Below are 11,056 nucleotides of genomic sequence, written 5' to 3'. Positions count from 1 at the left end.
CATGCATGTCTACATTGGATCAACGACCCGATCCCTAGCTACCACAATTAAGGAACATGCGTAAAACAACCCTTTCAGCAATAATGGAATTTACAACCATCTAAGCAAAGATTGTAACGAGAAACATAACATTGAACACTTAAAATATTCTGAGAGATAGATGAATGGACATCAATAAAAAGGAAGCCCTCCTGATTCGTAACTTATAATAAAAGCTATAATAATCAGCTAATAACACCACTGTTATCTCAAACTTGGATAAACTTATCACACCCAATATGGAAAAATATTGAAACCTTAGTCGAACAAACAAATGTTAATATCTATTTCAAATACATCTAAATAGATGATTACGTGTTACTTAATAACTGAAGGTGATCGAGGCATGATCGAAATGTTCCATATTAGCTATTATATTTTTGCATTATCACGAGACTAAGTGGTTACAATCCTGTCTGTCCGAAATTAAGCCTTTCGTTTCTAAGCGATACGTTAATAACACTTTTATTGTGTTAAAAGAACAGAGCCATGTCAAAAAAAATTCAAGTTTAATCAAATTATGAACATAGAAATATCAAATTTACCGTTGAACAATAAAAAAGAACATAACTTTCCTTTTTTTAGCCCTAGAGGTCATCAACTTGAACAACAGGCACGAAACTAAATACTATCACAAACCAATCATTGTCTGATCTGTATTGCTATTTCATCACATTAGTTAGTACCTGAATGTTAGATAATAATTTGTTAGAAGAGACAACTTGACCTGGACTTAGATCATAAAACAATTTATTGAAAGAAACAACTTGACTTCACTTTAGATGATAAAATAATTGGATAGAAGGGAAAAAATTGACGTGGGTTGATTTGATAAAATAATTTATTAGAAGGAAAACTTGACGTGGGTTTAGTTGATAGAATAATTGGTTAGAATGAACAGCTCGACTTGGGTTTGAATGATAAAATAATTGATTAGAATGAACAGCTCGACTTGTCTAGGTGATGAAGTAATAATTAGTTACAAGGAGCAGCTTGACATAGGTTTATACAAAAAATAATTTATTAGAATGAACAGTCAACTGCGATGCGTTTAGATGACAATTGATTTTGTATGCTGTGTGACATATACACATATATATTTACTATATATGCATGGAATAAATTGATTTAAAGTCTAAGCAAACGTCAAGTTAGAATTTTTTTAAAATCTCTGATTTTGATTGAGGTTTTTAATGTTACATGTGATTGTTTTATAACAGTATTCCCACTTGTTTTTTTTTAATTTTATTATCGAATATTCGCGAAAAACTACCCAAAGCTGTACCTTATTGTGAACTGACAGAAAGCAACTAGTTAAACAGCATACATCTCAATACACTCTTGTGTATTTTTTGATAATGTTTGTGCCATAAAGTTAATTCTATTCATTATTTTAAGTACGAGTTCTGAACTTATTCTACAGTTTTTACCTAACATTAGCGTAATAAATTGGTTAATTATACTAACGTGAGTTATAATTCTTAACAAGTGATTATTTCTTATGGATTGGAATAGAAGAAATAAACACCTTGATCAAGCAATGTCTACCTCAAGAGATAAGTATAATTAATTCTTCCACAAGTGCCTCTCTCGAAATTTCCTAATCAGAAGTTGTCCCTCGGTTTTTTAATCTTTGTATCTGTACTTCTAAAGTTCTTGTCTCTTTTGTTGAGGTTTCATTGAGTTCAAATAAAAGGCATTATTGCATATCCTGTTCAACAATGGCCATTTGGAACGTGAGACTTAGAAAGTGATGTGACCACAATGTTGCGCTGTCGATGCAACAAAGATCTTTAGTAACTAATTCTGGACTGTTAACGAGACCATATTGTTACGTGGTCAGTGCAACAAAGTGTTTTTAGTAACTGATTCTCGGCTGTTAAAGCAGACCACATTGTTGAGTGATCGGTGCAACAAAGACCTCTTGTAACTGATTCTCGACTGCTGATGAGACCATAGTTTATAACATGTTTTAGGGTAATAGTCACCAGAAACTTGTTCATGTATAACTTCATAGGTTATGAGCGAGCAAAGTCAGAGAGATATACATTTTTAAAGTATTTTCTTCGTAACATTTCAAATGAAATATATATACAACAGATTGGTTATTTAGGCTGTCCAAGCTCACTCATTTGAATAAAACGAATATTTAAACCCAGCTTTTATGTTTTATGAATTTATCGATTCCCCTTCTAAATTCTCGTAAGTTAATTATCCCCACACTGTCTTAACCGTTCCCTTTCTAATAACTCTCAGAATGCAGCACAAATAAAGCCAAAGATTTTTTTACTCCGCCGACCCTTGAATAATTTTATATTCTTAACTCTTTTGTCGAAAGAAGATTAGTTAAGAGGTCTTAACCTATCCCTATAAGATTAATCATTCCAATAAATCAGTATTCATTTAGTATTTAGGCTAATTTTATAGTGTTCAGATTTTCTCTATTAAATGCTAAAAAAGATTTTTATTTTCCCTTTTCTTATTTTCGTCTTTCGAAGCTCTACTCAAATAATTGGTTGAGTCTAACAACGCAAAATGCATATTTTTTTCTTTATGTTCATTGACCTTAAGATTTTGGCCAGCAGTGTATTTCCAGTGGGAACAACCACAGCCTTGTATAAAGAGATTATTATGTGACGTTTTCGACTAATAATTTTTCTTTTTCATAATATATTTTATTAGCCTTACTACTAGAAACACAGCACTACTTTCATGGCTTAAACGACTTCACCAACACAAGGCCAAGGTACTTTTCTTCTATCATGCTATAGAGCTGTTTTCCATCTATATTAAATGAGTGATATAATTAAAAGTCATTTACACTAATCGGTTGGTCCAAGTATTTCTGTAATAACTGAGGATCTTCGTATATCTTCTCCACAGTCAATATTAGTAATGTAAATACGAAACAGCAAGTCCCAAGTTCCTCTGAAACACACGCCACCAATAACAAGGATACAACTTTTCGTTTTCTTTCACCCAGACACTCTACAGTCTTATTAGATATTCTTTCCTCAACCAGTAGCATTACTATAAAGATGGGAACTCCGTGTATAAACTTACTCTCCCCTCCCAACATTCCCTTGTTGGCAATTCTCAAGTTTATTTAAGTACTCGAGTAAGGAAGGGCATTATGTTAATATAGAAGTAATTAGACAAACAACGTTTTATAAGCTTAATAAAAGATTTATATTGGTGATGAAACATAATACATGTAATCATAAGTTTGTCAGACCTTTGGGGCCCCTATGAGCTCGCACACCCTCGACAAATACGGATACATACTTACGCCACTGTCTCCATTCTCACAATGTAATATTTTTTTCTGATCTACTACATGACAATTTATCAAAAGCTTTCTGAAACCCTTAATTACTCCAAATCTATATTCAGAAAACACATAATATCCTCTAGTTAATCCACACTGACTCTTTTTTATAACATATTTCAATAAATGATTTCACAAAGCTTCTTTTAACAAACTCCCTGTAATTTTCTCTCTACAGAAACACAGTGATAGAAAACATTTTTACATCATCCAATGTTTTTCAGACATTTCTTCGTAACCATCGTCTATTCCGAGATGTAGACAGATTGACTGCATGAAGCAACAGAAGGTAATGAGTAAGAAGAAAGCTTCTGCAGTGACTAACATATCATGTTGTGAAACGTATGACCTTGGAGAAATTTCTTCTATCGTCCACAGGTCTTTAAATAGTATGGAAGAAAAGTTTAGAGGTACTGTCACCACATGCACCATCCGGTCACCCAGCAAGATGACCAAGAAGACCCCCTCCTTACCAACTCACTCAACTGGGCCAAAGAACATGCTGATTGGATTAAATATGTGAAACAAAGTGATCTTCTCAGACGAGTTAGAGTGCAACTTGCTTGGGTCTGATGGGAAGCACTTTGTAAAACATGGAAATTTTTCAGTCATCGTGTTTGAATGCAAAGTATGAGGCATCCATCCACAGTGTAAGATGATATGGAGATGCATCTCTGGTTGTGGTGTGGGATACCTACATTTTGCAAAAGGTACTGTCAATGTGGAAAAGTAAATCGAAGTCCTCGAGCCCTGGTTAAAGTCAATAATTCGGGATCACTTTGGTGGAGCACACACGTGCACATTCTAGGATCAAATAAAGAGAAATTTTCATTCTGTACATGTAAAAAAAAACACCAAGATTTTATTTCAATGCTTCAGGCAAAGGAATATCTTCGAAGAGGATTAAAACACTATTCTAATCAAGCAACAGCCCAGGTCTCAACCCTACCTAAAACTGCTGGAAAGTAATGAATCAAAAAGTGCAAAAGAAGAAACCAAGAATAAGCCTGAAACTGCAGGAAGGCTTAATCCGCGAACTTACGCATGCATATATCCAATCCCTTCAGTCTGTGCCATGGCGATGTCAAGTAGTTATCAAGACCATATGGGGAACTACAAAATAATTAAACAAGAAACAGATACTGTTCCCACTTTTTGTCAGTTACGTTAGTGGTGTTGTCTTTAAATCTAGGTTTTCTAACTCAGAGAACATTTTCGTTTTTGTCAAGTAGTTATTTATCCTCTGTTGTAATTGGTTTGCCACGATTGTATATTAACAAAGATGTTTATGTGTATTTGGATGACTGAAATATGAGTAAACTTACATCCCACAACGTCCATAACTATTTTATACCAGTTATAGCACTTCCATAATGCACATTCTTGTGACAAATTTACCAGAGCCGAGAAAGGTGTAAAAATAAGTGTATGGTGCCTCTTAAAACTTTCATTTGCATAGTTTAAAGATAATATTTAAGTTTAGCCATATCCTATTCTTCAACAAAAACTTTACCATCAGCATACTTTAAAGCCCAATTTCATTTTAGAAACCCGCTTACTTTTAACATATTTCCCAAATCCTTGCTTAAGTGGAGCTTTTCTCTAACATCTAATTCACCTTTTCTCTTTAAACTATTCTACAGGCCCAACAAGCCTACCTGTTACTCCACGCATAGCCCTCGTAACTTTTCATTTAAATTTTGGATCTTCCTAACAACTTCATTATTGTATCTAGCCTGAGGAAGCAATCTGGAAAGAGCCAGACTTCTGTTTCTGCTAATAAACCTCTTTAGTTATTCTTTAAACAACTATTGTTATTTATAATTAGCACAATAATTTGTTCCCATATTTATTATAAATAAACTGTTTAATATTGTATAATGTCCTCTACTTCAATATACATCTCTTTCCCAATTACAAGTCGCCAGAGCTTCAAATGTGTTAGAGACCAACCTGAATGTTAATTCAACCTATCTATATAGTCAACTTACTACCAGAACTCCTATTCTCATAACCCGAAGTGCAACTTTAACCCAAAGTGCAATCATTTCGTTTCTTTCTTAAGCGCCTTCTTGTATACTTCAGTACATATTAAATCATATATAATATTTTTCTACATTTAACACTTTCACGAGAAATTAGATATATATGCTTTCTCCTTCAATACCTCGTAACAAATTCAGTGAAACATCTGTTATATTGCATGAAAGTAAATGGTGAGTTGAAGTACTTTTTCCAAAGGGTGGGTGAGCCCAGAGAGTTTTGAGGGATCACACGGTTATTTTGTTGTGTTTAATACTATGTGAAAGTTATGAAGGAGGAAAAGCAGGTATCCCCTTCTGTCTACAACACTACATCCTCATATTCTTATAAAATATTAACTTTTCGCCTTCAAACTCAAAAGATTTTTTTAAGGATTGTGAAAGGTTAAAGGTAAAATGTGTTTAAGTTACCTCAAAATAAGAATACGTATTTGATAAGCCAACTAACTTGATTGTTTGGGTTTTCCACCAATCCACTTATACATAAAATGACATTAAGTGAAAAATCGAACAATTGTTTTTACATTTATCTTTCAGTGCGAGCAAAGAAGTGTATTAATGCATTTAATGTTCTTTTTACACACGATGGACGACTTAGTCTAATATTCGACAAGTCCCAACTCTGTATGCATAGATTTATGGTTCGTAACCTGTTGTCTTTTAAATAAATTCCACACTTTGCAGACATGAATGCGCTATAAGCTATTTTTATTCGTTTCAAATGCTTTGACAGAGTTGCAGAAGAGCCACCTGTGCTAGTCGTCTGTAATTATATCTACATAAAGAGACATATTGTTTGTTTGTTTTGGAATTTCGCACAAAGCTACTCGAGGGCTATCTGTGCTACCCGTCCCTAATTTAGCAGTGTAAGACTAGAGGGAAGGCAGCTAGTCATCACCATCCACCGCCAACTCTTGGGCTACTCTTTTACCAACGAATAGTGGGATTGACCATCACATTATAGCACCCCAACGGTTGAAAGGACGAGCATGTTTGGTGTGAAGGGGATGTAAACCCGCGACCCTCAGATTACGAGTCGCACGCCTTAACACGCCTGGCCATGCCGGGCCTCGGAGACATATTGATTCTTCATTTATTCCACCTTATCCGGTATACTTTTCAATCAACTGCTATTCTTTCATTTCTCAGCTGATTAAATTGAAACTTAGTATAGTACACCTTGGTCCAATATGTCAAATGTACCCAGACACATTTTCATTTGTTTAAAGAATTGTGCGAGGTTAAAGGTAAAATAATATTTTGAGGTCCTATACGATTGTATTTATAGCAATTTTCGTCCACCCGAAACAATAATGCACAAATTAGTTGGATATGCCCATTTTGAGTCTTTTTATGGAGTTATATCTCACAAAAATATAATTTGGTGTTTCTGGTCAATTACTCGGCTTTATTTTGACCAATTTACATAGGATTTGGTACAAAAATACTTTCATTCAGGTATCATACTTTTACAAACAAAAGTGATGAGCTTACCCACTTTTAATAATTACACGAGAATCAAGATGTACAAAAAACATTATTTGGGGATTTTTGACAATTACTCGCTGTATTTCGGTCAGTTTACAAGGGATTTTACACAAAGATACCTTTTTAAAGGTCTAAAATAGCGATATAGACAGTTTTCGATTTTTCTGTGTTTATCATGATTTATCTAGCGTCACAAATATATTTTGTGTTGTTTTGAAATTCCCGCAAAGCTGCTCGAGGGCTATCTGCGCTAGCCGTCCCTAATTTAGCAGTGTAAGACTAGAGGGAAGGCAGCTAGTCATCACCACCCACCGCGAACTCATGGGCTACTCTTTTTACCAACGAACAGTGAAATTGAGTGTCACTTTATAACGCACGCAAGGCTGAATGGACGAGCATATTTGATGTGACGGGGGCTCGAACCCGCGACCCTCGATTTACGAGTCGAGTGTCTTAACCACCTGGTCATGCCAGGCCGCGTTACAAATAGCTATGTTGGTACTGTGTTGGGGAAAGGTATGTTTAATTTTAAATAGCATACATCGCCACTTGGGATACTCGAAGCAAATTATGGAATTTGACTGTTACTCTTATAATGCACATACCGATATTTGAAAACGGGATACGAACCAAGGTTCCTCGGGTTCACAGTACGGCACTAACAACTCATGCCGAGCCCGAGTTATAGATCAGACAAGGCGTAGCTAAGAAGTTGGTGTTATTGACTAGTTTTGTATCCAGTCACTTATGTCTCTAGACAGCAATGACTGACTCTAGTGTATCTCTGAAATACTGAAACAAATTTCTCACCCACAATACTCTGACGATAAAATATTAAACATCAGATATGTATACTTCTTCTGTGGGTTGCTTCTATCTCTTTCATTTATATGCTCCGAGATTTTTTTTTTAATCAAGCTTTTTTTATATATTCGAATTGTTATTTCTACTTCTAACTTTTATTTTGTATTCCGTTTCCAACTTTAAACTCTAAAAGTAGATTGTTTGTAACTTTTATCGATGTTAAAACTTATTTATTGATAAATTCGTTAATATTTATTCAGTATTTGTGATTATACATCAAGTTACTCCCACCCATATATAAAGCGGCCCCAATATCAGTTGACTTTAATAGAAACATATTTGTTTGTTTTTGAATTTCGCACAGTGCTAGCCGTCCCTAATTTAGCAGTGTAAGACTAGAGGGAAGGCAGCTAGTCATCACCACCCACCGCCAACTGTTGGACTACTTTTTTACCAACGAATGGTGGGATTGACCGTCACATTATAACGCCCCCACGGCTGAAAGGGCGAGCATGTTTGGCGCGACGGGAATGCGAACCCGCGACCTTCAGATTACGAGTCGCACGCCTTAACACGCTTGGCCATGCCGAGCCTGAAACATGAACAAAGTATGTTAAAATAATATCTTTAGTTGCAATCCAAATTTTCACTTGCACGTTTTGTTCTCTAAACGCAGCAGACAGAACATTTCCATGAAATACTGCACTACAAGTACTGTGCTGACTCCAGCCTAGTTAAAAGATGAATTAACTACTGTCAGGATTCATAGATTTTGTTAACTAGCGTTAGTCCTAGGTTAGATGCAAGGGTGCATAAACTGTTTATTAACTAGAGATAAACCTTGCCAATATATATATATATATATATATAAAGCATAGAACGTTTATTAAAAGGTGTTAGTCAGTGACGTTAGTCCTACACTAGACGTAAGGATATATAAAACTTTTGGTAATTATTATAAAACCTAGGCTACATACAAGAAACGTAAAATGTTTTCGTATGTGTGTGTGCGTTTTACAAATGTTCGTGTTGAGTGCAAACAGTGAAAACAGTTTCTGAAGTTCGACTCATGCACATAAATTGTTCTTCCTACATTTTAAACAGTATGATATATTACTTCATACCCAGTAGCTCGGTTTTGACTCCGAAAATGTTGAAAGCGTGATAAAAACACTATATTTTAAGAAAGGTGACCGACAAATAATCGCCAAAGGGCGACTCAGAAATCCTTTGGAAACAGCTATCTCATGTTGGTTCTCTTTCGAAATTAAGAATCGGGTCACTCCAGTCACGATTACCGAGACTCGTGTGGTTCGGGTTTTGCATTTTACGGTTCACACAGACTTAGCGTTTATCAAAACCAGAAAACCTTAACCAGACTGGTTGAAAGCAGTTATTATTAGTTTTTTATGTATAATTTTGAATAGGGCTGATTTTAAATAAGCAATAATTACAAGGAATGGGCATTAGGGGCAGTTTCCCCGTTTTAAAAATGATTTTCTTGGTCTTAAGTCAAACGGTAAGTACGTACATATGTGTAATATCTTGCGTGTAAAGGCGTCAAATCATGACTACATTAAGGTATGTTATCTGCAAATAATAAGAAACATCATCCATCCTAAAAATGAATATTTAATTTAGATAATTATATAATATCAGAATATTTCTTGTAAGGTTGTTTTCATGTGTGTGATGGTTTCTATGCTGGATACCTGGATGTATATCCTTATCACTTTTACTTGTTCGTAAGTTTTCATCATCCCAGTACAACAGTTTGATCTGGTAAGGTTGTTTTCATGTGTGATGGTTTCTATGCTGGATACCTGGATGTATATCCTTATCACTTTTACTTGTTCGTAAGTTTTCATCATCCCAGTACAACAGTTTGATCTGGTAAGGTTGTTTTCATGTGTGTGATGGTTTCTATGCTGGATACCTGGATGTATATCCTTATCACTTTTACTTGTTCGTAAGTTTTCATCATCCCAGTACAACAGTTTGATCTGGTAAGGTTGTTTTCATGTGTGTGATGGTTTCTATGCTGGATACCTGGATGTATATCCTTATCACTTTTACTTGTTCGTAAGTTTTCATCATCCCAGTACAACAGTTTGATCTGGTAAGGTTGTTTTCATGTGTGATGGTTTCTATGCTGGATACCTGGATGTATATCCTTATCACTTTTACTTGTTCGTAAGTTTTCATCATCCCAGTACAACAGTTTGATCTGGTAAGGTTGTTTTCATGTGTGTGATGGTTTCTATGCTGGATACCTGGATGTATATCCTTATCACTTTTACTTGTTCGTAAGTTTTCATCATCCCAGTACAACAGTTTGATCTGGTAAGGTTGTTTTCATGTGTGTGATGGTTTCTATGCTGGATACCTGGATGTATATCCTTATCACTTTTACTTGTTCGTAAGTTTTCATCATCCCAGTACAACAGTTTGATCTGGTGTGCTGCATTAAAACTGCACTACTGTGAACGACTGTTCAAAGCTTAATTCAAAACATTCGAATATAAATATTGAGTTAAGAATTTAATTCCGTTTCCACCAGCCTCTAGTTAAAGATTCGATACATACGTTCTATATCACTAGAATCTCGTTACTGCTTAATATAGCTGAAACCGTTATTGTGACCAAACGACTGTACTCAAATATTATACAAAACACTATTTAGACAACCACGACTGTGGTCACGTGATGTAATGGAACATCTGCGACATAGCAGGCTGCTGTTCTTGATTATTTTAGAAAGACAACTGTAATCACGTGAAGTAGGCGAACATCTGTGAAATAGCAGGCTGCTGTTCCTGATGAGTTTCGAAAGACACGACTGTGGTCACGTGATGTTGAGCAGCTATAAACAACATACTACTATTATTGAACATATCTGTTTCCATAACTTTTGCACAAAGCCACACAATGGGCTATCTGCGTATAGCTGTCTCTAACGTTGAACTGCTAAAGGAGTTAGTCAACAGCACCAACTGACGGCTTTTGAGATATTTACATGTGGCCGAATAATGAAGTTTGACCATCATTTTTACGGTACACCTACCGTCCGAAACTTTGGAGCGTGCTTTTGCGGAAACTGGAAGCGAATTGCAAATTAGTCTTACCAACAGGTGTCAGCACGTAGACTTAGGATTAATTTAATCAACAGTTTGCAACTGTAACGTATACACCGAAGAGTCTATTTTGTTTGTTTGTTTTTAATTTCGCGCAAAGCTACACGAGAACTATTTGCGCTAGCCGTCCCTAATTTTGCAATGTAAGTCTAGAGGGAAGGCAGCTAGTCATCACCACCCACCTCCAACTCTTGGGCTACTCTTTTACCAACGAATAGTGG

General features: G+C 35.5%; 1 long non-coding RNA gene across 2 annotated transcripts in view; it reads left to right on the top strand.

Annotated features, from left to right (window-relative positions):
- Nucleotides 1–5,889, top strand: part of LOC143235163 (uncharacterized) — a 34,709-nt gene extending 28,820 nt beyond the window's left edge. For both annotated transcript variants that reach the window (XR_013018953.1, XR_013018952.1), the window contains exon 2: nucleotides 3,592–5,889. This is a non-coding gene — a long non-coding RNA (uncharacterized LOC143235163). The remainder of the gene's footprint in view (nucleotides 1–3,591) is intronic.
- Nucleotides 5,890–11,056: the final 5,167 nt, after the last annotated feature.

This window comes from Tachypleus tridentatus, chromosome 12 (genome assembly GCF_004210375.1).
Source record: "Tachypleus tridentatus isolate NWPU-2018 chromosome 12, ASM421037v1, whole genome shotgun sequence".
NCBI lineage: Eukaryota > Metazoa > Arthropoda > Merostomata > Xiphosura > Limulidae > Tachypleus > Tachypleus tridentatus.
This window is presented reverse-complemented; position numbering and strand designations above follow the sequence as displayed.